Here is a 26,150-nt window from a genome sequence, read left to right as displayed (position 1 = left end):
GTGGATCAGATGAGTCCCTAACACAGTACTAGAAAATTACAGGTGTTCAATATGTATGTGCTACTTTATTAATTCAGCCAGTGTCTATCCCACACTACTCTTAACAGGGAGTTTCTGAGAAAATAAAACAATCTAGCTGTTTATTTGCGATAAACATCCACTTCCCTAACATAATAAATGAATACTATCATATCATATATCATAAATATAGTTAATATAATAATAATAATAATATCAAGCTTGTGTGGATTATTTCCCCTCAGCCTCTTGGACACTGTTAGTTGCAGGAAGAATCTAAAACGGAAGCAATGACTGATCTATCTATATCCTGGATCGTAGTTTGAAACACCCATTTGTTGTTGGGAAATGTACACCCAAATTTATAGGTTTGTCTGTATTCTTTTTTTTTTTTAGTGTTTTTTTAATTTTTTTTTATTTTTAAGGGAGAGACAGAGCATGAGCTGGGGAGGGGCAGAAAGAGAGGGAGACACAGAATCTGAAGTAGGCTCTAGGCTCTGATCTGTCAGCACAGAGCCTGATACGGGGCTCGAACTCACAAACTGTGAGAACATGACCTGAGCTGAAGTCAGCCAGTTAACTGACTGAGCCACCCAGGCACCCCAGGTTTGTCTGTATTCTTAGAAGGATTCTGTGAGACATAAACCTTCTCAAGTATTAACAATCCCTATCCAAAATGAATAATCTTATTCTTTTTTATGATTGCATTTGCTGTTTTTGGCTTCAATCACATACAGGCCTTATTCTTCAGTTGGGTTCTCCCTTACTGGTGTTCCATTTAGGGTATTTGTGACATGTGAGTATATGAGTGTTTGCTGTAAGAAATTTCTTTTGCTGCCCTAATAAGATAATATAATGTATTTATTTATTACAATAATAAACACGGCTGTAAAATGGACCATAAAAAATAAATTACATGAAAGTTTCTGTTACTAATGTATCAGCTGTAATTGAGAAATAAATTAAATGATTCATCTGCTTTCCTCCATTGATGCCACTATTTTCTTCAGTATTTAGGATATTTAAGATGAAGTCAGGGGGCGCCTGGGTGGCGCAGTCGGTTGGGCGTCCGACTTCAGCCAGGTCACGATCTCGCGCTCCGTGAGTTCGAGCCCCGCGTCAGGCTCTGGGCTGATGGCTCGGGGCCTGGAGCCTGTTTCCGATTCTGTGTCTCCCTCTCTCTCTGCCCCTGCCCCATTCATGCTTTGTCTCTCTCTGTCCCAAAAATAAATAAAAAAAAAAAAAAAAAAAAAAAAAAAAAAAAGATGAAGTCAGTATTATTAATACTAATTATTCACTAATAAAAATGCCACAGTGGTATTGATTGGCCCTTAATATAATTTTTTGTCAATATCTAACATACTATTACTCTTTCCAATACAAGCAAATCTAATGAGCATATGAACTCCCTGTCTCATTAATATTGTTTTATCTTTACCTGATACTATTAAGTTTTATCTATGTGGCTGACTTACAGGCTTCTGTGTAATAACAGAACAATAATCTAATTTATTACTATGATTATGATTTCAAAGGTGAGAAGAAAATAAATAAGTAAATAAATATATATAGATGTATTTCCTGTGTGTTAAATCATAAGATGTAACCTTTTTGCTAATCTGGTTTAATGATGAGTGTCAAATAACCAACTGTCACTGGAATGAATTTACTATATCACATATTTCCCCTTAATATTTTTAAGTATTCCACAGTAAGATAGCATATATCAGCTCAGGGAAAACAAGAATTATTTTTTCATTTTTTCCGTTTTTTTTTTTTAATTTTAACCTTTCTCCATTGCTGAAATCAATCTTTTCCTCTTAAATCTCCAGCCCCGTGCATGTCATAACCAGGCAAATTATTTAAAACACTTTACAGAGAAAATGTGAATGCATTTGTAAATGCTTTTTCTTGCAATGCTTCATTAATTTAATTACATAAATACTCATAAATACTTCATATTGACTATAAAAGAAAATGTTTTAAAAAAATATAATAGAAATCACCTGAATATAACTACCCCTAAGAACTTCTTGTATGTCTATTCCAATTATTTATTGCTATAAACAAACTACCCCAAAACCTGGTAACTTAAAATAATGATAAATTGCTGACAATTCTGTGATTTGGTTGGGGTTGGTGGGTTTAGCTCATCTTTGCTCATTGGCATCAGATGAAATGGTTTGACTGCTGGAACTGGAATCATCTGAAGACATGTCTGACACTATCTATCTCCAGACCTCAACAAGAGCTGTGGCTGGAAAAACTGCTCCTTTCTGTGCAGTTAATTGCCCTCTTGGCAGCATGACAGATGTGTTCCAAAGGGCAAAATATCTCAATAAAGTCAAGCAGAAGTTGTAAGAGTCTATTTTTAACTTTTGTGTTTTGTAATAAACTCAACAAAACATTTGCAAAATTAGTCTACCAGAGTTTCTGTGTACCATTCCCTCAGCTTCCTCTGATGTTAATATTTATAAAACCATGGTACAATTATCAAAATTAAGAAATAAATATTGATACAATGCTATTAACTAAATATTAGATTTTATTCAGATTGCACAAGTTTTTCCACCAATGTCCTTTTTTCTCTTCCAGAACCCAATCCAGGATACCACATTAACTTTATTTGTCTTGTCTCCTTAGTCTCTTACAATCTTTAGTATTTCTTTGCTTTTTATTTGTATGCAATATCCTTGACCCTTTTGAAAAGTACTGGAAAAGTATAGTGTAGAACATCCCTCAAATTGGGTTTGTCTATATTTTCTCATGATTAGATTGAGGATATGCTTTATCAGGAAGGATGACATGGGAGTGTTGTGCCTTTCTCAATGCATTACACCAAGGAGTCAAAAAAATTGACATGTTTCTGTTATTGGTGATTAGATATTGATTGCTTGGTTAAGGTGTTTTCCAGGTTTCTATATCATGAAGTTACTATTTTGCTTAAATAAGCCTCAGAAATTTTTAAAGTATAAAACAAACAATGAACTCTTTGAAATACACCTGGCCATGATGAAATTTCATATTTAAAAATTGGGCTTTGTTTACTTTGTTAGTAGAATCCTTCAATTAAGCTCAAGAGAGTAGGAGTAGGTATTACTTCTCTAAGAATATTGGCCTCTAAATCCCCATATTCATTCTCAGTTTTTTTCCAACATGCCTGTACTGCTTATCTACCTGGATGTTGTCTGGAATCTGGAAGGTTTCTCTTCCCTGTCACATGCATTCCTTACCCCTTATTCCAATTTTTAATGGCTCTAAAATCTACCTATCTATTTAAACTTGCAGAATTCTCTTTGATATCTCTTTTTACAAGCTCCCCAGTCCTAATCTACAGTAGAAACAAGATGATTGTGCACATTCCAAGTCCTTGGAAACTGTCCTTTTCTTTCCTATTGCAGGCTTTTACTATGTCTTCTGTGTAGTACTGAAGTTGCCCAGCTGACATTTCTGCCTGAAAGTCTCTCCTCCTTGAAGAAAAGAAAAGAAAAGAAAAGAAAAGAAAAGAAAAGAAAAGAAAAGAAAAGAAAAGAAAAGAAAAAAAAAACAAAGGGAAAAAATAAAAGGGAAAAAAAGAAGAGGCGAGGAGAGAAAAGAAAAGAGAGAGAGAAAGTGAAAGGAAGGAAGGGAGGAAGGAAAGAAGGGGGAAAGACAGGGATGTTTTGGAGACACAGAAACTGAATTTTTAATGCTAGCTGTTTTATTCCATGTTTACTATTTGGACAACCATAGGAAGTAATTTACCTTAGTATCTCTGAAACTCAGTTTTTCTCTCAGCAATATGAGCATAATTAGACCTATAGGTGATACCCTGTGCATTCACAGCATTCTATGCCTGTTAGTTTAATCTTTATAAAACATAGCTCTGAACATACTACTCCCTATTGAAAATATCTTTCATGACTCTTCATTGCTTTCAGAATAAAGCAAAGTTCTTGGCTTTTACAGTCCTCTGACATTCTGCCCTCAACTTCATGTCTAATATCTTTTCTTGATAACCCCTTAGTGTATTGTATATTGCAGGTGGAGTCCCCTGCCATCTCCCTTCCACTCCTCATCTCTTTCTGAGCCTGCTTTTCTACTTATGCTTTAATATGACCTGGAATGCCTTGTTACATAGTCAGACTACAGCATTTCATATTTTAGTTCTGTTACTTGCTAGCTGTGTGCCCTTGGGAAAGTGACCTAACCACTCTGTTCCTTGATCTATCCATTTGCAAAAGGGAATAATAAATGTAAACCATAAGATAATTATGAAAGTTAAATAATTATCAAACACTTAGAATAATACCTGATGGAGGAGAAGTAATAATAAATATCAGATACATTAGATAATTCCAACTCCATACCTTCAAATACCTGCTAAATCAAATCCTTCAGGAAGCCTTTCCTGGTGCCCTCAGCTGGATATGAACTTTCTCAGTTCTAAATATATGTTTCAGCTCTGTGCCACTCTTGCTATTTAGTTTCTATTATGTATTATAATTAAATGCATGTGTTATTTCTACTAAACCACCTACTCTGTAAGAATAAAAATATCTCATTAGTCTGTTATCTAACTAGCCACTAAAGACAAAAAAGAATTTCAAAAAATATGGAATAAATTAATTTGTCTCCTATTCTGTCAATAAAGCATACCAAAGTGCACATCTAATACATGCCTTTTTAAATGTCTTATTGGGTTGCACAAGAGCTTCAGAAAACCTTAACTTCAGAGTGGTATTGTGTGTCCAGGAAACACATGGAAATACAGCAACTACAGAAGTTAAATAAGCTTAGTCTAATTGACCTTTCTCTATTAGAGGTCAATTAATTCTAATAAGAAGTTTCATTTATAGCCCATGAAAAAGTACACAAAAAAGAGAATTCAAGGCCTAAACACTGGCGTATCTGTTTCTGTGTCCTGTTTAACACAGTAGATCTAAGGAGCTGAACCTGTGTATGAACACAAAATAAAGCATTATATTTATCCAAAAATATGTCTATCCCCAGTTCTTTATATACTTCAAGACTGAAAAATTTGTTCATGGTCCCAAGACCACACAACAGGAATAGGACAGTGTCTTCCACATATGGTGCTAGGAAAACTGGATATTCTCACGCAAACGAATCAGGTAGGATCCTTACCTTATACCATATGCAAAATTAACTCAAAATGGATTATACATAAGACCTAAAATGATTAAACTGCTAGAAGAAATGCAAGGGAAAAGCTTAGTAACGTTGTATTTGGTTATGATTTCTTGGATATGACACCACGAGCACAGACAAAAAAAAGAAAACAAATGGGCAGATGGGACTATATCCATCTCAAACACTTCTAGAATCAATCAACACAGTGAAAGAGCAACCCACAGAATGAGAGAAAATATTTGCTGATCACATATATGATAAGGGATTAATATCCAGAATACATAAAGAGCTCCTAAAACTCAACAATAACAACAACAACAAATTTTAAATGGGCAAAGGAGTTGGACATTTTTCCAAAGAAGATATGTAAAAAGCCAACAAGCATATGAAAAGATGTGTAAAGTCACTAATCACTAGATAAATACAAATAAAAACTACTAGAAGATATCACCTCCTAACCATCTGGACATTAGAATGCCCACCATAAAAAACAAAAACAAACAAAAATCCATGTTGCTGTCCAGTTTTTTCAACACTGACATGAATTTTTGTTTTATTTGTTTTTGGAAAATTGAGTTTTTGGTGAGTTTTAGGAGCACTTCATATATCCTAGATATTAATTCCTTGTCATATATGTGATTAGTAAATATTTTTTCCAATTCTGTGGGTTGCTTTTTCACTATACTGATTGATTGGTGTTTGAGTTTAATATAGTTTCATTTGCCCACTTTTGCTATTTTTATCTGTGTTCATGGTGTCATAGGCAATAAATTAAACCAAATCCAATGTAATTAAGCTTTTCCCTTATGTTTTTTCCTAACAGTTTAATACTTTTAGGTCTTATGTATAATCTATTTTGAGACAGTGACATGAGGAGGAATGAACCTGGATCACTTTCTTACACCATTCATAAAAATAAACTCAAAATGGATGAAAGACATAAATGTGAGACTTGAAACCATCAAAATCCTAAAGGAGAAAATAGGCAACAACTTTGACCTTGGCCACAGCAACTTCCTACTTGACACATCTTCAAGACACACAAGGGAAACAAAAGCAAAAATGAACTATTGGGACCCCATCAAGATAAAAACTTCTAAGCAGCAAAGGAAACAATCAATAAAACTAAAAGGTAACTGACAGAATGGAAGAAGATATTTGCAAAGGACATATCAGATAAAGGGCTAGTATCCAAAATCTATAAAGAAATTATCAAACTCAACACCCAAAAAACAAACAATGCAATGAAGAAATGGGCAGAAGACATGAACAGACACTTTCCCAAAGAAGATATCCAGATGGCCAATCGACACATGAAAAAATGCTCAACATCACTCATCATCAGGGAAATACAAATCAAAACTACAGTGAGATACCACCTTGCGGGGCACATAGGTGGCTCAGTTGGTTAAAGTGTCCAAAATCAGCTCAGGTCAAGGTCACATGGTTTGTGAGTTTGATCCCTGCATCAGGCTCTCTGCTATCAGCACAGAGCCTGCTTTGTTTCCTCTGTCCCCATCTCTCTTTGCCTCTCCTGCCCCCCGTCCCAAATAAATAAAAACTTTAAAAAGGAAAGAGATACCACATTCCACCTCTCAGAATGACTAAAATTAACAACTCAGGGAACAACAGATGTTGCCAAGGATGCAGAGAAATGGGAATCCTTTTGCACTGTTGGTGGGAATGCAAACAGGTACAGCCACTCTGGAGAATAGAGTGGAGTTTCTTCAGAAAATTTAAAATACTGGGGTACCTGGGTGGCTCAGTTGGTTAAGGTTTTGATTCTTGATCTCAGCTCAGGTCATGATCTCATGGTTCATGAGTTTGAGCCATGTATAAGGCTCTGTGCTAATGGCAATGACATGGATACTGCTTGGGATTCTGTCTCTCCTTCTCTCTGCCCTTCCTCTGTTTGTGCTCGCTCTCTCTCTCTCTCTCTCTCTCAAAAAAAAAAAATAGAGCTACCCTATCACCCAGCAATTGCACTAGTAGGTATTTATCCAAAGGATACAAAAATGCTGGTTTGAAGGGGCACATGCACCCCAATGTTTATAGCAGCACTATTGACATTAGCCAAAGTATGTAAAGAGCCCAAATGCCCATTGACTGATGAATGGATAGCAAAGATGTGGGGTGTGTGTGTGTGTGTGTGTGTGTGTGTGTGTGTATGACACACACACACACACACACACACACACACAATGGAATACTACTTGGCGATCAAAAAGAATGAAATCTTGCCATTTGCAACATGGGTGAAACTAGAGTATATTATGCTAAGCAAAATAAATCAGTCAGAGAAAGACAAATATCATATGATTCCACTCATATGTGGCATTTAAAAAACAAAACAGATAAACACAGGGAAAGGGAAGGAAAAACAAAATAAATATATATAGAGAGAGACAAACCATAAAAGGCTCAAATACAGAGAACTGAGTGTTCCAGGAGGGGAGATAGTTGGGTGGTGGGCTAAATGGGTGATGGGAATTAAGAACGACACTTGTTGGGATGGGCACTGGGTGTTACATGCAAGTGATGAATCACTAAATTCTAGTCCTGAAAAAAGAAATTCAGAAAATGACATGTTGGGGAGGGTGTGGAGGAATCAGAATCCGTGTGCATTGCTAATGCTAATGTAAAGTGGTACAGCCAAATGTAATGCAATATGAAAGTTTCTCAAAAAATTAAAAATTGAATTACTATGTGACCCAGCAATCACACTTCTGTGTCTCTTTCCAAGCAAATTCAAAGCAGACTCCCGAAGAGACATCTGCACACATATTCACTTTCGCATTATTCACAATGGCCGCCAAGAGGTGGAAGCACCCCAAATATCCATGGATGAATGTATGAATAAATACAATGTGGCATATCCATACAATAGCATATTATTCGGTCTAGAATAAAATTTTGTCTTCTTCCACAACATAGATACTACTTGAGGACGTTATACTAAGTGAAATAAGCCAGTCATAAAATGAAAAACACACTAAGGGTCCACTCATATGAGGCATCTGAAGTCGTCAGACTCATAAAAACGCAAAGTAGAATGCTGATTGTCAAGAGCAGGGGAGAGGGCAACAGGGAGATGTTCCATGGGGATAGAGTTTCAGCTTCACCAGGTAAAATATTTTAGACATCTGTTACACAACAGTAGAAATATACTTAACACCACTGAACTATAAACTTAAAAATGGTTAAGGTGATCAATTTCATGTTATTTTTTATTTTAATTCATATTAAAGAAAAATCCAGTGGACATAAAAATTAATCACCATGTTAGGATGTTAATTTGGAAGGAAATGCATGGAATACCTTCTGCTTTCGAATCAAAGTTATGCTCCTCATTCATTCATTCAAAAACTCAGAAATCTAAGAGCAAATCACTTTCATTTCCTGAGACCAGGCCTTCCAGTAACTCAAAGCAAAAATGAGAATAGTGTTTTCATAAAATAAAGGAAGTTGAGTCACATTTTTTTTATTCTGTCCTTGATTTCCCTGTTCCTTCCTCTGGTCCTGGAGACCTGAATCTCCTGGATACACATTGCTCAGATCACCTGATCAGTTAATCAACCTGTATATTGAGGGTGTGCTTACCATGTACCTGGCAGTTCTGAGATAAGAAAGAGAGTAACCTGCTAGGTCATATACTCTATCAGCCTTGCAAACCCGTCCTCAAGAGTTTGGGGAGACTGAAAGCTCCTTAAGGCCAAAAGCTATGCTAATCTTACTCTTGCTGCAAAGGCATCAAAAGAGACCAGTGTACTGTGTGCAAGCTTTGAATATATGCAATGCTGGACTAGAGGACAATATTCTCCACCAGCTTAGGCCAGAAAAAAAATTGCTATATTCCAGACAAAGTATTTCTCCATAATTGAATTGACCTCTTGGCAGAAGCCCTGACCTTGTAGATACACATGCAGATGCTTTTGAATGTGAGGGACAGAAATACTGTAATAAATGGCTTAAATGATGAATGCATTTATTGTCTTACATAATAAGAAGAACTGCAGAGGCAGGCAATTCCTGAGTCATTAAATACACATCTTAATGTTAGCATCATGGCCCAGGTTCCTTTTAACTTTTGGCTTTGCCAGCTTCAATGTGTTGGCCCTTTCTGTGGCCATGTGATGCAAGCTGCAATTCCAACTGGCATGTGATGATAGGCAATGTTATAACAAAGAACAGAAGTGTCTCTTCCCATGGGTCTTTGTAAAAGATAAAAAGAAAAAGAAAAAAAAAATAACCTCTTTCTCCAGAGCACCCCTTAGCATACCTCTCCCCACATTTCATTAGCAGTCACACTTCAACACATCCATTGTTAATAGAACTTGGATGACCCTGTCTTGCAGAGAAACAATAATGTGTCCTATACTCTACTACTCAACAGTTCTCAATTTAAGATACAGGCATATTTCTTCCTCTGGAACTCAACTTTTTTTTCCTATTGAAATATAGTACCTACATTTAACCACATGTTTACTTGAAAAGTCTAATTCTATGCATTTACTGAGTGTAGGGTTTTGTGCTAGATTTCAAGGTGTTGAAAGGTGACTAAGTGACACTTGTTGCCTTTGAGGATCTTAAGAAGAAAAAAATCCCCATGGCACTGGATTCATCCTGAAAAGACACAGAGACAGGGCTGGTGCTGATGGTGGATCCTGAGACTATAATTTATATGAGATTTGAATCAGGAGGTAGATGGAGACAGACCAGGTTCTGAGGGTCTAATCTGAGCTTAACTCACTGTTGCCCTCCCTAAAGCTAACAAGTTCTGGAATTTTTTGTAATTTGGACCATTAAAATTTCTTCTAATGGTTAAACTGATAAGGTAAAAAAATGCATGAACGGGAGGAGCTTGAGTGTTTCAAAAATAGCCAGGAAAAATAAATTAAGATTCTCTCAGAAGGAAAAAATATTCTTCAATATAATGTATTAGTGTCTATCAACAACCAGCACACTCAGCGGTTGGCATTTTCTTCCAACGTCAGCCCACGTCTTATACCTCCATAAAAATCAATCTAAATGAGAATAGAAAGTGAGGATAAGTTGAGGAAATGTCACTTTCCTTGAAAGATTGATTTCTTTTAACCCCCTTCAAGATGGTTCCCCTCCTGTGTCACTTGTGGGTTAATTGGCACAGATGGTTGTCATTAAATGTGCCATTTCCTGCACATACTGCTTATGTTGTTTCATAGAGGTGATTATAAGTTAGGCTAAGATGAGATGTAATGATGATGATAATGATGGTAAGAATATGTCAAAAATTGTAACATCTATAATTTTTTGTTTCCCATAGTGCAAACACTGTGCTAAGATTATCACATACATAATTTCTTTATACTGTCATATGCACCCTGTTAAAGGTTGCTAGAGTTCTAAAATATTAACTTCCTTGTTTATGGAACTATGCCTTGTAAGTGATAGAACCAAAACCAAACAAAAACCTGTCTAACTCTAAGCTGTGTCCTTTATTCTGATATGATGTCATTACTCTACATCTTGTCTTGGAGTAACCCATACGTTTATAGTGTGCTGAGCCTGTGGTATATGCTTAATATACATACTGTGGCAATGAAAAGTTGCCTGCCCTCTCTTACTTACTGGAAATGAGATTAGCACATGCTTACTTGAAGAGAGTCTAAAGAGATTAGCTGGATGTTTAGTTTGGTGTAGATTAGGGTTTCTTAACCTCAGCATTATTGACATTCAAAGCCAGATTATTTGTTGTAAAGGACTGTCCTCTGCATTGTAAAATGTTTAGCAGTATCCCTGGCCTCTCTTACCTTCTAGATACCAGTAGCATCCCCCTCTAGGTGTGAAAAACAAACATATATACAGACATTGCCAAGTGTTCCCTGTGAGGCAAAATCACATTTGTTTAAGAAACATTGGTGTTGCATCACCTGGGTGGCTCAGTCAGTTAAATGTCTGACTTTGGCTCAGGTCATGATCTCATGGCTCATGAGTTTGAGCCCCGTATTGGCCTCTGTGCTGACAGCTCAGAGCCTGGAGCTTGCCTTGGATTCTGTTTTCGTCTCTCTGCCCACTCCCAGCCCCCGCTTGCACTCTCTCTCTCAAATATAAATAAACATTAAAAAATTTAAAAAAAAAGAACTATTGGTGTAGATATCTGCAAAATAAGTCACTGATAAGTCAGAGAGATCAAACTTTGCTGTCTGTGATTAGAATTATCAACCAATACATGTTCTGAAATGTATCATGTTCTTATTGATTAAAAACATAATTTTGATTGATTAAAGAAAAAGACAAAGGTCAGACAAGATAAATCTTTCTAGGAATTGGACTGTCGTTAAAGACTCAGCCATCTAGAGTTGGCAGTGAATAAATGCCCACTTCTTAAGACAAGTTTAGATATGGGGCATACTTAGGAACCAGCAGGTAAGGTTAGCAAAAGGGGCTTGGCAGATGACGGGACTGGCCGCAAGCCCTCATCATCACATTATCCTAAGCAATTGTGTAGTGGAGAGGAAGTCTTCAGGGAAGGAAATGAACAGGCATGCTTTTACTTTGTCTCACTTAGCATAATATACTAGTAAACTAGAGAGTATACAATAGGCCTTGGAGGTAGTTGTTATTATTCCCACTTTAGCCATTATAAGCTTGATATATAGAGAAGTTAATAGCTTCCCCCAAATCACCAAACTAGTACTTGAAAGAATAGAGATTAGAATTCTCCAGTGCCTCAATTCAGGCTAATAGGACAGAGCAACCAATAACTAGCAACTGAATTCTTTCCATCAACAGGTAAGAAAATTAGGGAGTTATTATTTTTTAGAAGTACCTATAAGAATATTTTATATTTCCATAAGAAATGTCAATAAATCTGAAATGAGCAGAAATGGCCTCTTCTCCAAAGGCAACAGGAAAACCACTTTATATGAGTCTTAAACTCCAGCTCTTGATTTTCATGACTATCCTAAATACATTAATAAATGTAAATATGCACAGACATCCTCACAGCAAATGTCATCCCTCATATCAGCCTGCTCAGGCCACCACTGCCCAAGGAGCTTCAACAACTGAAATTTATTTTCTCACATTTCTGGATGCTAGAAATCCAAGATCAAAGTGACAGCATGGTCCATTTCTAGTGAGGACTCTCTTCCTGGTGCACAGATGGCTGCTTTATGACTATATCCTCATGTGGTCTTTCTGTGGTATGTGGGCTCAGGAGAAGGGTGGATGGAGAGAGAACCTTTTGGTGACTCTTCTTATAACCCTAACCCTACTGTATCAGGGTCCCACATTTATGACTTCATTTAACTTTTATTTCTTTAGAGACTCCATCTCCAAGTACACCCACACTAGCAGAACATCAAAATATGAATTTTAGGGGGACACGAATGTAACAGTCCATAGCTGTCATAACCCTCTACCAAGCTACATCAATAAGAAGACTTAGAATTCAAAGCCAGACCACTCATCTTGACTGTGCCATCATTATTTGCTCTTTGCTGTTTTTGTTTGTTTTTCCATCTTCTACTTTTTAAAAAATGGAAGAAAAAATCTCCCTTGACCTGAAGAAAAGCCCTTTTTTCAAATAAACTTGAAAGACAAAGCCATCTTGCATTTCCCCTTTGCCCCGTTGCAGTGAGTGAGACTGAAGCGAAACCATGCCATTCTCTACAGAGATTCTATAGTAGGTGCTGTATACTCAATGTTTCCTAGGGCTGGACAGCCGGTATAAATGAGAGCAAGGGGGTAAGAGAAATGGGGTCGCTGTCGTGTTCCAGCACTTCTTTGGTAGCAGATATAGGCTCCAGAGGATCTGAGAACAACCTAGAAAGACAAAGTCAATGTATGATAACTTGTTAAATATTATCTTTGTGAAACCCAGAGATTATATGGAAGAAAGCAATGCCACATTTCAAACTCCTGGGTAATGAGAACGTGTTGCCCAATCAGGGAACACAACTGAAGGTAATTAAAAAAAAAAAAAAAACTTCAGTAATCAAACTAAATAATATTAATAAAATATTTTAGGGGTGCCTGAATGGCTCAGTTAGTTGAGTGTCCAACTTCGGCTCAGGTCATGATCTCATGGTTCATGAGGTCGAGCCCTGCATTGGGGTCCCTGCTGTTAGCCTGTCAGTGCAGAGCCAGATTCAGATCCTCTATCCCGATCCCTCTCCCTTTGCCTCTTCCCAACTCATCTTTTCTCCCTCAAAAAAAAATGAATAAAACATTAAAAAAATATATTTTAAGGGTACCTGGGTGGCTCAGTCTGACTTTAGCTCAGGTCGTGATCTCATGGTTTGTGGGTTTGTGCCCTGCATCAGGCTTGGTGCTGACGGCTCAGATCCTGGAGCCTGCTTCAGATTCTGTGTCTCCCTCTCTCTGCCCCTCCCCTGCTCACGTTCTGTTTCTCTGTCTCTCAAAAATAAATAAATGTTTAAAAAATTATATTTAAAAATTTCAAAAAAAATAAATGCAAAATAATCCATGTACAACGAAATTATCAATACAAGATAAATACAGGTTGAAACCCTGAAGTGACACGATTGGTCTCATTTTCCGCACCCGAATCCTGGCCCTGGGGCCAGATTTATAATAGACTCCATACACCTGGTGTTGTCAGTGTACAGCAGGAAGACCAGCTAGTAGCTCTTGTCCATAGCAGAGTGGATTTAGAGGACACCCTGGCCAAGTGCACCTGTGATTCTTTCCTGACCTCCCACTGTATGCAGCCAAGATCAGAACTTCTCCATTGGCTGTTGTGGGTTCTCTTAGAACTCTTAGAGACAGAAGAATCTAGGTCATAATGCCAGTAATTAAATCTAGGCTAGACTCGCTATGGCAAAAAAGAAGAAGAGGAGTGGGATATGAAAGGGGGCCTGACTGGCTCTTGATAAAGCAAAACACAAATTAATTATTTCACTGCTCATTTATCCCTGTCCATTGACCTTTATTTACATTTTGTCTGGGATGAACAGAGAATCTTCAATATTTGAGAAACTGCTAAAAAATTGGGAATCATGAAAACATGAATAAAAAGGTAGAACAGAATTAAGGCAGAGAGAAATTTCTAAGTTAAAAGTAGCTCAAAAATCTAAAAAGATTTTACTCTAAAAGTTTAAACTACATTCTCTTTTATTTACAAAGAAATGAAAAAAAAAACAAACTGTGTGTGAGCAATGAATATGTCACGGATATTTTTTTTTCTAGCAATGGTCCTGTCTTAAAGGAGCTTACAATCTAACTGAAGATGACTAATATCATATGGAAATAAATAAGATAAAACATTAATGATAAAAAAATATGCTACCTGTAAGAAAACAGCAGTGAGACCAATAAGAAAAATGATGCTAGAACACTAACAATTTTTATTCATTTTGACCTTTAACTCATAAAACAAGTATCAGTTTATTGTAGAAAAATAATAAATCAGAAGGCATAAAAGGAAGAATATAAAATGATAGGTAATCCCTCAGACAAACATAATTAAAATTTCACAGTAGTTTCATCTTTCCTCCTTATATTTAATTATTATTTTTCCTCCTGAAGACGGCAGGCTTGGGTTAGAAAAGATAAGACTTAGAGAATAATTACTGGATGTTCATGGGGAAACAAATCAAATGGGTCTTTTAAACTTGCCTGTGCTGGTATGGCAGTGATGTAGACATTGCACCAGTAAAATTTTTTTTTTTTGAAGTTTTTATTTATTTATTTATTTATTTATTTATTTATTTATTTTTTTTAAATTTATTTATTTATTTATTTTTTAATATATGAAATTTACTGTCAAATTGGTTTCCATACAACACCCAGTGCTCATCCCAAAAGGTCGCACCAGTAAAATTTAAAGCATTATCTGGTGATTTTATGGGGGGAAAAAGTAGATGAATGTATATTCATAGAGACAAAGACATCAAAGTTGAAGAAAGACTTAGGGCATCCTTCTATAAGATTTTATTTTTAAGTAAACTCTATACCCAATGTGGGGCTTGAATTCAAAACCCCAAGATCAAGAGTCACATGCTCTATTGACTGAGCCAACCAGGTACACCTAGCCTTACCCTTTAAGAACAACAATGACAACAACAACAACAACAACAAAACAATCAAGTGGGGATCACTGGTTTGCACACAGTCCAAACCTGAGCCCCTGAGTGAGTTAATACTGGAGCTTGGAACTTCTGACTCTCCTGAGGGCGACATCATGTAGTGCCACAGGGAATGGGTCCATTTTGTAATTTCTTGGGATGTATGTTCCATTCTTGGGAAATGTGGGTGTCGACTATTTATAGGAGTTCTCATTTAGAATCTGTAGCCTCATGAATAAGACAGCCCAACTCACCAGAGTAATCAGACAACAACTCATAAATTCCAGAAACTCCACTAGAAGACCAGACCTCTCCTCTGCACCAAGGAAAGATGTTCTTCCCTTGCTTAGGGGACTGTGGTATTTGAAGGGTCTTGACATCCTCACCACTCCCTCCCTCAGGGTTTAACTCTAGTTTCACATGTAATTACAGAGAAAATAGAGACCTTAAGATAACTAACATTGGTAGTAAATTACCAGCATTGGTAGTAAATCACAAATACCTTAAGTTTTAAAGGGAAAGTTATTAACTATTCAAAGAGGTGTCCCCATTATCAAATAGAAAACATGACATATGGGGAATTCCTTCTGTTTCCTTCTGTCCCTTGATTCAGGCTAACATGTAATGAATACCTACCATGTGATGGGAAACACACTAGGAACATTTGGGGGGCACCTCATTTAGTCATTTTGAAAGCCTACTGAGGTAGGTCTGGTTATGGACTTTACAGAAAGCGTCTAAGGCTTAGAGAAGTTAACTGACACTCAAGACATAGAGCTTGAAAATCATGAGGCTAGGATGGTAACTCCAGCCTTCTAACACCAAACCAGTGTCCTTAAGTCTCCCCAACCATACCTGGTCAAACCAAACAGCCCTTCTTTGTAATCAAGAAATGGGACATTATCAGAGTGATACACAAAGTAAGAGCTATTTGAGAAGAAAATTAAATCCCTTCAAATTCTAGGAAATCACATGTGCTAGAAAGATCCTGGGGAGGCTAATAGAAATAATTACAATTTCTGAGTCCTTATTGTTAGCCAGGAACAGAGTAAGACCTTTTCCAAATTCTAATCATGTTATGGTGCCACAAAATCCATGTAGTAATCTTAAGAAGGTACAGTTGAACAATGTTGGAGGGGATTAGAGATTCTGACCTCTCATGCAGTTGAAAATCTGTGTGTAACTTTTGACTCCCCAGAAACTTAACTACTAATAGGCTACGATTGACCAGAAGCCTTAGCAGTAACATTAAAGTCAATCAACACATATTTTTTATGTTTTATATGCATTATATACTGTATTCTTATAATGGAATAAGCTAGATAAAAGAAAATACTACTAAGAAAATCAAAGGAAAAGAAAATACATTTATGGCACTGTACTGTAAAAACTCAGCTTATATGCAATGCACCCAGTGGCCTGGTGATCTTTCTCATGCTTCAACAGTGTTTAGAACTAACAGACCACAGGGATGCCCCTTCTATCCTCCAACCTCCCTATAACCTCTTTTCCAGTCGCAATCTTGGGAACCATGATATCAGCCATCCTCTGCTTCCTGGACCAGCAAGCACCATTATTTGAGGTTAGCTGCTATTGCTGATCAATTGTGACCTCCCAGATTCCTCAGAATTATTCCACTGAGGTGGAGTTGCTGTCAACTTCCTAGTCAACATGCATCTTCACACTTCCTGCACCTACCTTTCTCTGGGATTTTATTTCTACTGCAACAATTGGGTCCAGAGATCTGGGTCACATCTTTCTGGAGGTGGGAGAAGTACAAGGGTGCCAGAGTCTCTTAAAGATGCAAAATCAGGGGCGCCTGGGTGGCACAGTCGGTTAAGCGTCCGACTTCAACCAGGTCATGATCTCACGGTCCGTGAGTTCGAGCCCCGCGTTGAGCTCTGAGCTGATGGCTCGGAGCCTGGAGCCTGTTTCCGATTCTGTGTCTCCCTCTCTCTCTGACCCTCCCCCGTTCATGCTCTGTCTCTCTCTGTCCCAAAAATAAATAAAAAACGTTGAAAAAAAAAAAGATGCAAAATCATCCTGATAGCCACGCCCTCTTCTAGGATGTGCAGAAGGTGTCCCAAGATGAGTGGACTAAAACCCTGGACTCCATAGAAACTGCCATAGTAATGGGAAAGAACCTAAATCAGGCCCTTTTGGGTCTGTATGGCCTGGGTTTCACTGGTACAGACGCCCATCCCTGTGACTTCCCGGAGAACCATTCCCTAGATGAGGAGGAGAAACTAATCAAGAAGATTAGGACCACTTGACATCTCTGCAGTCTTGCTGAACCCCCAGCCTAGGCTTGGCGAGTATATCTTCGAAAGGCTCAATGTTAAGCTTGCCTAGGAATCCCCAAAGCCCAGCAGCCCTTAAGAGGCCCCTCTGGCATCCCCCAGGTGTCAGAGCTTCTGCCTGAACCTATGCCTGTAGCCATTAGGCAGCTTTTAAATCACCATGAAGCTGTCTTTCAGGCCATAGACCACATGGAAACAATAAGGCTTTTTGCAGAAAAAACAATCCGGGGGCACCTGAGTGGCCCAGCTGGTTAAGCATCTGATTTTTGATTTTGGCTCAGGTCATGATCTCACTGTTAGTGAGTTCAAGCCCCTCGTCAGACTCTGTGCTGACAGCGGAGAACCTGCTTGGGATTCTCTATCTGCCTCTCTTTTTCTCTCTCAAAAATAAATAAACATTTTCTGGGCACCTGGGTGACTCAGTCAGTTGAGCATCTGGCTTTGGCTCAGGTCATGATTTCACAGTCTGTGAGTTTGAGCCCCGCATCAGGCTCTGTGCTGACAGCTTAGAGCCTGGAACCTGCTTCGAATTCTGTGTCTCCCTCTCTCTCTGCTCCTCCCCTGCTCATGCTCTGTGTCTCTCTTTCCTTCAAAAATAAATAAAAACATTAAAAACATAAAATAAACATTTTCAAAAAAATGGGTTTAAATGGAGCCGTGCAGTCCAAACCCATATTGTTCAAGGGTCAACTATACTACTATTATCATCCTCATTTTACAGACAATAAAACTGAAAATCATAGATTCTAAATCACACATCTCTCATGTTATACAACTTGGAATTTAAAACGAGTAATGTGATAAAATAAACCTATCCTTGATTATAGTAGATGTCTACATTTCACTAGGGGTTGCCATTGGAGAAACCATCGACCAAACACGGGAAGAACATTCTTTCATAATATAGAGGATCCCTAAAATTGGCTTTATGAAAAATTAATGTGCTGTCCTTCTCTTTGCCTTTGGTGAAAGCTTCATCAAAGACCAGAGCTGGCCCACAGAGCTGCATGCAGGAACGCTGACCCCAAGATGTCAGAAAAATGGATGCTTCATTTCTCATTCTACAGTTACTTTCCAAAACTTCTGGAACAAGAGCATAAGCTTGACAGATGTTTTCAGGATGCCACTCACATTTCATTTTGCAAATATCCTCCACACACATACACAATATATCTGAATCCAATCCCCTCTGACTCCATTTTTTAAATTATTTTTTTCTACACTAAACTCTTAATATTGCATTGGTTGGACCAAGAAACAACTACCCTCAACCACTGAACTTGGAAATGACTCAGGTAAAAGAGGGTCCTTAGCAAGGAGTCAAAGGATAAAATGAAAGGATCTGAAAATTCTTAGAAGCGACTAGTGAATTTTTACCAAAATGGATATATCCACTGTGGCTTTAGAACCCAAAGAGCTTAAAAATCACTACTCTAGTTTCAGTCAAAAGCTCACTGAATAACTAACCCTGGAATGTCACTTGACTATTATGTGGTATGGAAATAATGTAATACCTGAAGAATACACATTTAACGTGATGACTATTGCATAAAATAAAGAGATATATAAAACTGACCAGTTATTACTTCTCTGATTCATTCTGCTAAAGATAAAACTGTAATATTATTTATAATATTTAGCATAGTGTTTCATGAGAGTTTTTCTTGGAAAGTTCCATTGCACCTGTGTTATTTAGAGAATCTACTTTGATGCCTTAACTATTTTTATTCTTTACTGATCTATTATTCTGTATTCATTGCATTGTGTAAAGTTTTATCTTTAGTGTATTCCAAAATCCAAGAAACATTTAGGTTAAGAATAAAAGGTAATAGTTGATATTACATTTGTGCCTGTTTATATGTGTATTCATGAGTTCAAAAGAAAAGTCAGCTACCTACAATTGTCCAAGTGATACACAATCATTACCAGGCAGATCAAGGATCATCAGCAGGGATTGTTCTAAATCAGAGAATCTCTTCTGAGTAGAAAGGGAGACCTTGCTGTAGGGATGTCTTCCAATTTAAAAAAATTCCCACCTAGGAAAAAATCCAATTACTGTGACTTTGTCACACAAATTAAAAGCCCTCCTGAAAGGATGACATACACCAAGGACACAACCATTATAGCTCTCTTTCAGCCTTGCTGATTTGTCCAAAATGATAGCTCCCATACTGTATGGACCTCAGGGCAACACTTAGCTTCAAGATGATCTTTAGGATCAACATTTATGGAACTTTTAATAATATGAATTCTATTGATTATGGCCCTGCTCCCATGGTGAATTTCCTGCAGAAGCCTCACAACATTACTTCATTTAGGGAAAACCTTTTATTAAGTTATGCTCCCAAGTGAGGATTCTATTATTGGCCTGAGAAACCTGAATCTAGAAATCAAGGTGATGAGACTGCTGTCAAGATGAAGGTGATCTAGAAAGAATAAAGGAGAAGACTGAGATTCAGTTCCAGTGTAACAATGACTCCCTCCTCCACTTGGCTGCAGCAGAGTACTAAGCTCTCTCTCTTCACCATAGATCAAGAAATCATACCTCCTTGGATAAATTCTTCAAAGGTAGATTTCTTTTACAATTTGATAAAGAAGTAGTTGATGTGCAAAAAAAACACATGTTCTAATTTAAGGTAGTGCTGAAGGATCAAGGTTAGTTTAGACAGACAGATATTGCATGTTATATAATCCAGCCCCTATTTATGCTTTCATTCTTGCTACATAATCATTTGGGCAATTCTAGAACAACTACAATGACAAGAAGATCACTATTTCCATACATTTGAGCAGTTCTAATAATGATTTACATACGAATTTATGCAAACATTTATTAAAACACTACTTTTGGACAAAATATCTGCTGGAGGGTTAACTAGTACACATGGACACATATTCAGAAAGGCTATATATTAGCAGAAGCTTCACTAAACCAGCAATTACAATAGCACATTCTCCCTTAGGTTGAACTTTGCCTAAAACTTAACCACTATTCCTAGATTAACTTCTCAAGGGCACAAATAATATATCTAACAATCTCCCACAGGTCAAACTCTTCAGCTACCACAGTTTTATCAGGCTTTTCTTCCACTGGTTAACAACGCCTATTTCAATTCATTTATTCCTTGATACATTCATTCACTCAACAAGTGTGTATTAATTACTTATTATGTGCCAAGTCTTGTAGACATAGCAGGAAAAAAAAATGTAGACATCGTCCCTGTCTTCATGAAGTAGATGGCCTACTGTTCTGAATCTTTTATTATTTTTGAGTAAAAGAACTCTTCTGTAAATGTCTCTCTACTTGCTACTTGAAATAACATCTAGTGTAAAAAGAAGTATGGGATATAGCCACTGCTTTCATAGACACAGTATTTTGTACAGCCAAGTGTAGTTTCTGCATCCTTGTTGGCATCCTTGTTGAACCCCCAAGGAAATTAGTTATATGGCAATATTTCTGAATGATGAATTTCCCTATAGCAGATATATGAAGTGTGTTTACCATTGCGATAGGTATAGTTAACTTAAAATTTTTAATACAACAAATACCCAATCATTTCAAAGACTAATTATAGATTCTGAGTTTTTCCTATGATGGTAAGTCAGTAAAATTGATTAACCAAACACACAAAAATCGATACTTTATTCCTTTGTTTTTTTATGAACTTGAGATCTTTTTATTTTCCATAAAGTCTAACATGGTACTAAGAAATGTGGGCCAACAGAATAACCCCGCAGCCATACCTCAAAGCATGCTCCTTTTCTCTTTGGTGCTGGCTGCACCTCAGATTGCTATGCCTTCAGTATCTTTGTTGTTTCCATCCCACACACCCAAACAATACAGTGCTTAGCTGCTTGCTCTCCTTCAGAGATATAGGCTGTTCAAGAACCTCTCCAATATATTCAGATTTGAAGGGAAACTTTTGCTGGAGATTCCCATTTTTCTTCACTTATTTTCCCTTAGTCATTTTTCCCCCTTTTCATGGACAGAGTCACTACCTTTCTTCATTAGGTCTTCTAAAGCACATGAGTTTCCCAAGATTTTTTCCCTGTGTAATATAATTTCATGATTTTATGACTACTCTCTCACAAGAATATTTTGATATAAAACAGAGAAGTTTCAATCATTTCCTTAACAAGTTATAGGCAAAAATGGTATCATTAATATTTTCCTGAGTCTTGCCTGATTGTTACCGCTGGTGATGGTGCAGAGGCTTTGGGAATATTAGGGAGCTGAGGCATTATTTACAAGATAGGACACAAGATAGGACAAATATGTTTGTAAACTTCTCAGAGATTTCTCTGATCATTCAATACAAAATTGCATCCATGGTAAGCCTCTCTCACATGGTCATGATTTTATTTTCTACAGAGCATTTTCCTTGATCTGAAATTTCCTTAGTTTTCTACTTCTTTATTGTAGAAATTACTTTATGTATTTATTCCCCCTATGACAGTCCCCTTCCACTCCTAACTAGAAAGTTGTACAACAACAGGTACCTGAGGGGGATATTATTGGTCACTCTATCTCCATATGGCATAAAATTAACAGGAGGGGCACCTGGGTGACTCAGCTGGTTAAGCACCCAACTCCTAATTTCAGCTCAGGTCATGATCTCAGGGTTCGTGGGTTCAAGCCCTGTGGAGCCTGCTTGGGATATTCTCTCTCATTCTCTCTCTCTCTCTCTCTCTCTCTCTCTCTCTCTGTCTCTGTCTCTCTCAATAAATAAATAAATGAATAAATAAATAAACTTTAAAAATTAACAGGAAAAACATTATACACATCCACACGTATTAAAAAATGAACCAGCCTGCAGCCGCTCTGGAAAACAGTGTGGAGGTTCCTCAAAAACTTAAAAATAGATCTACCCTATGACCCAGCAACAGCACTGCTAGGAATTTACCCAAGGACTACAGGAGTGCTGATGCATAGGGGCACTTGTATCCCAGTGTTTATAGCAGCACTTTCAACAATAGCCAAATGACAGAAAGAGCCTAAATGTCCATCAACTGATGAATGTATAAAGAAATTGTGGTTTATATACACAATGGAATACTACTTGGCAATGAGAAAGAATGAAATACGGCCTTTTGTAGCAACATGGATGGAACTGGAGAGTGTTATGCTAAGTGAAATAAGTCATACAGAGAAAAACAGATACCATATGTTTTCACTCCTATGTAGATCCTGAGAAACTTAATAGAAGACCATGGAGGAGGGGAAGGGGAAAAAAAGGTTACAGAGAGGGAAGGAGGCAAACCATAAGAGACTCTTAAAAACTGAGAATAAACTGAGGATTGATGGGGGCTGGGGGGAGGGGCAAGTGGGTGATGGGCATTGAGGAGGGCATTTGTTGGGATGAGCACTGGCTGTTGTATGGAAACCAATTTGACAATAAATTTCATATTAAAAAAAATAAATAAAAACCACTATATGTGTAAAAAAAAAATGAACCAGGCAAAATACATTTTCCTACTGACTCATGCATAAAGAAGTTGCAAGTGTCCTAAGAAAGTGTTCATTCTTAGAATTCTGACTCTGCTTTCAACTAATAAATAGATATGTTGGGAGGAACCACTGAGACTTCAGATCAAGATGGTGACTTACAAGTCACCTAAATTTCCCTCCTCCCACTAAAATGCCAAATATGCACCTACACATGAAGTTATTCTCTCTGAGAGAAATCCAGAAGTAGGTTGAGTGAGTCTTACACGAAAAAGACTGAGATAATGCCCAAATAGAAACAAGTAGCTGAGGCTGAGACACACTCTCACCATAAGCACCACCCTTGGCATAGCACCATACAGCAGGAAGGAACACCCAACTTCCAGCACCTTGCTGAGGAGCAAAGGATATGGCTCACACTTGTGCCACCCCAACTTTTAAGGTGACCACCCATGGGATGAGACTACTATATTATCTACCTCTAATAGCCAATGGAGCTTGCATTTATTAGACTATAGCAAGGGGAGTAGCACTGTTAACAGGGCATATTCACTCCCAGGGCTTAGTGTCAAGGAAGCAGGGGGGAAAAAGAATCTCCATTCTTTTCCTGAAAGGAGATTGACTATGTGCTTTACAAACTGCCTCAGGGTCTAACATCTAATTAGCATGTATCTCTGCACTAATTATGATCCTCTCTGGAACCCAAAAGAGCTGGTGGTCAGTACCCCCAACTTCTTTCTCTAGCTTACTTCAACAATAAAATAAAGTTGACAGCATTTCCCTGGAAGGAGTGGCCCAATGTTTACAATGTTACCCAAGGGATGAGCCCCAAATCACTTATCTATGATAACTAATGGGACCTATGATTATGAGTTCCACAGGATTATGGCAAACAAAGAAATAGTTTTTAAATGGGTGCAGGAACAATCCTCATGGCTACACACCTAAGCTCACTGTATAACCTCAACATAATAAAGGACATTTATGAAAACACACAGCTAATATTATACTAATTATACTAATATTACGGTGATAAGCTAAAAACATTTCTTCTAAGATCAGGAATAAGACAAGGATACCTACTCTCACCACTTTTATTCAACAGAGTACTAGCAATCCTAGGCAGAAAGTAGGCAAGAAAAAAATAAAAAGCCTCTAATTCACAAAGGTAGAAGTAAAATTACCTCTGTGTACAGAAAACATAATATTTTATATAAAAAAAAACACAAAAAACTTTACCAAGACACTGTTTGAACTAACAAAAAATTCAGTAATGTTGTAGGGAACAGGGGTACCTGGGTGGCTCAGTCAGTTTAAGTGACAGACTTCGGCTCAGGTCATGATCTCATGGCTGGTAGGTTTGAGTCCCTCATCGGGCTCTTTGCTGACATCTCAGGGCCTGGAGCCTACTTCAGATTCTGATTCTCCCTCTCCCTCTGCCCCTTCCCCACTCACATTCTGTCTCTCCATCTCTTAAAAAATAACATTAAAAAAATTAAAACAGAGTTGGAGGGAAGATGGCGGCGTAGGAGCACACTGGGCTCACCGCGCGTCCTGCTGATTACTTAGATTCCACCTACACCTGCCTAAATAACCCAGAAAACCGCCAGAGGATGAGCGGAACAGAGTCTCCAGAGCCAAGCACCGACGAGAGGCCCACGGAAGAGGGTAGGAAGGGCGGCGAGGCGGTGCGCGCTCCACGGACTGGCGGGAGGGAGCCGGGGCGGAGGGGCGGCTCGCCAGCCAAGCAGAGCCCCCGAGTCGGGCTGGCAAAAGCGGAGAGGCCGGACGGACTGTGTTCCCACAGCAAGCGCGACTTAGCGTCTGGGAGGTCAGAAGTTAACAGCTCTGCTCTGAAAGCGGGAAGGCTGGAGGACAAAGGGAGGGAGAGCTGCTGAGCCCCCGGATGACAGAGCTCAGTTTGGGGGGGAACAAAGGTGCTCGCCAGCGCCATCTCCCCCGCCCATCCCCCAGCCAAAGTCCCAAAGAGAACCAGTTCCTGCCAGGGAACTTGCTCGCTCAGCGCAAACACCCAACTCTGTGCTTCTGCGGAGCCAAACCTCCGGCAGCGGATCTGACTCCCTCCCACTGCCAAGGGCCCCTCCTGAAGTGGATCACCTAAGGAGAAGCTAGCTAAGCCTGCCCCTCCTGCCCCCGGGCACCTTGCCTACCCACCCCAGCTAATATGCCAGATCCCCAGCACCACAAGCCTGGCAGTGTAGCCCAGACGGGCCACGCCACCCCACAGTGAATCCCGCCCCTAGGAGAGGGGAAGACAAGGCACACACCAGTCTGACTGTGGCCCCAGCGGTGGGCTGGGGGCAGACATCAGGTCAGACTGCGGCCCCGCCCACCAACTCCAGTTATACACCACAGCACAGGGGAAGTGCCCTGCAGGTCCTCCCCACTCCAGGGACTATCCAAAATGACCAAACGGAAGAATTCCCCTCAGAAGAATCTCCAGGAAATAACAACAGCTAATGAACTGATCAAAAAGGATTTAAATAATATGACAGAAAGTGAATTTAGAATAATAGTCATAAAATTAATCGCTGGGCTTGAAAACAGTATAGAGGACAGCAGAGAATCTCTTGCCACAGAGATCAAGGGACTAAGGAACAGTCACGAAGAGGTGAAAAGCACTTTAAATGAAATGCAAAACAAAATGGAAACGACGACGGCTCGGATTGAAGAGGCAGAGGAGAGAATAGGTGAACTAGAAGATAAAGTTATGGAAAAAGAGGAAGCTGAGAGAAAGAGAGATAAAAAAATCCAGGAGTATGAGGGAAAAATTAGAGACCTAAGTGATACACTAAAAAGAAATAATATACGCATAATTGGTATCCCAGAGGAGGAAGAGAGAGGGAAAGGTGCTGAAGGGGTACTTGAAGAAATAATAGCTGAGAACTTCCCTGAACTGGGGAAGGAAAAAGGCATTGAAATCCAAGAGGCACAGAGAACTCCCTTCAGACGTAACTTGAATCGATCTTCTGCACGACATATCATAGTGAAACTGGCAAAATACAAGGATAAAGAGAAACTTCTGAAAGCAGCAAGGGATAAACGTGCCCTCACATATAAAGGGAGACCTATAAGACTCGTGACTGATCTCTCCTTTGAAACTTGGCAGTCCAGAAAGGCTTGGCACGATATCTTCAGTGTGCTAAACAGAAAAAATATGCA

This window comes from Neofelis nebulosa, chromosome 13 (assembly GCF_028018385.1).
Source record: "Neofelis nebulosa isolate mNeoNeb1 chromosome 13, mNeoNeb1.pri, whole genome shotgun sequence".
NCBI classification, from domain to species: Eukaryota; Metazoa; Chordata; class Mammalia; order Carnivora; family Felidae; genus Neofelis; species Neofelis nebulosa.
The sequence above is the reverse complement of the archived record's forward strand: the minus strand, read 5'-3'. Positions refer to the sequence as shown.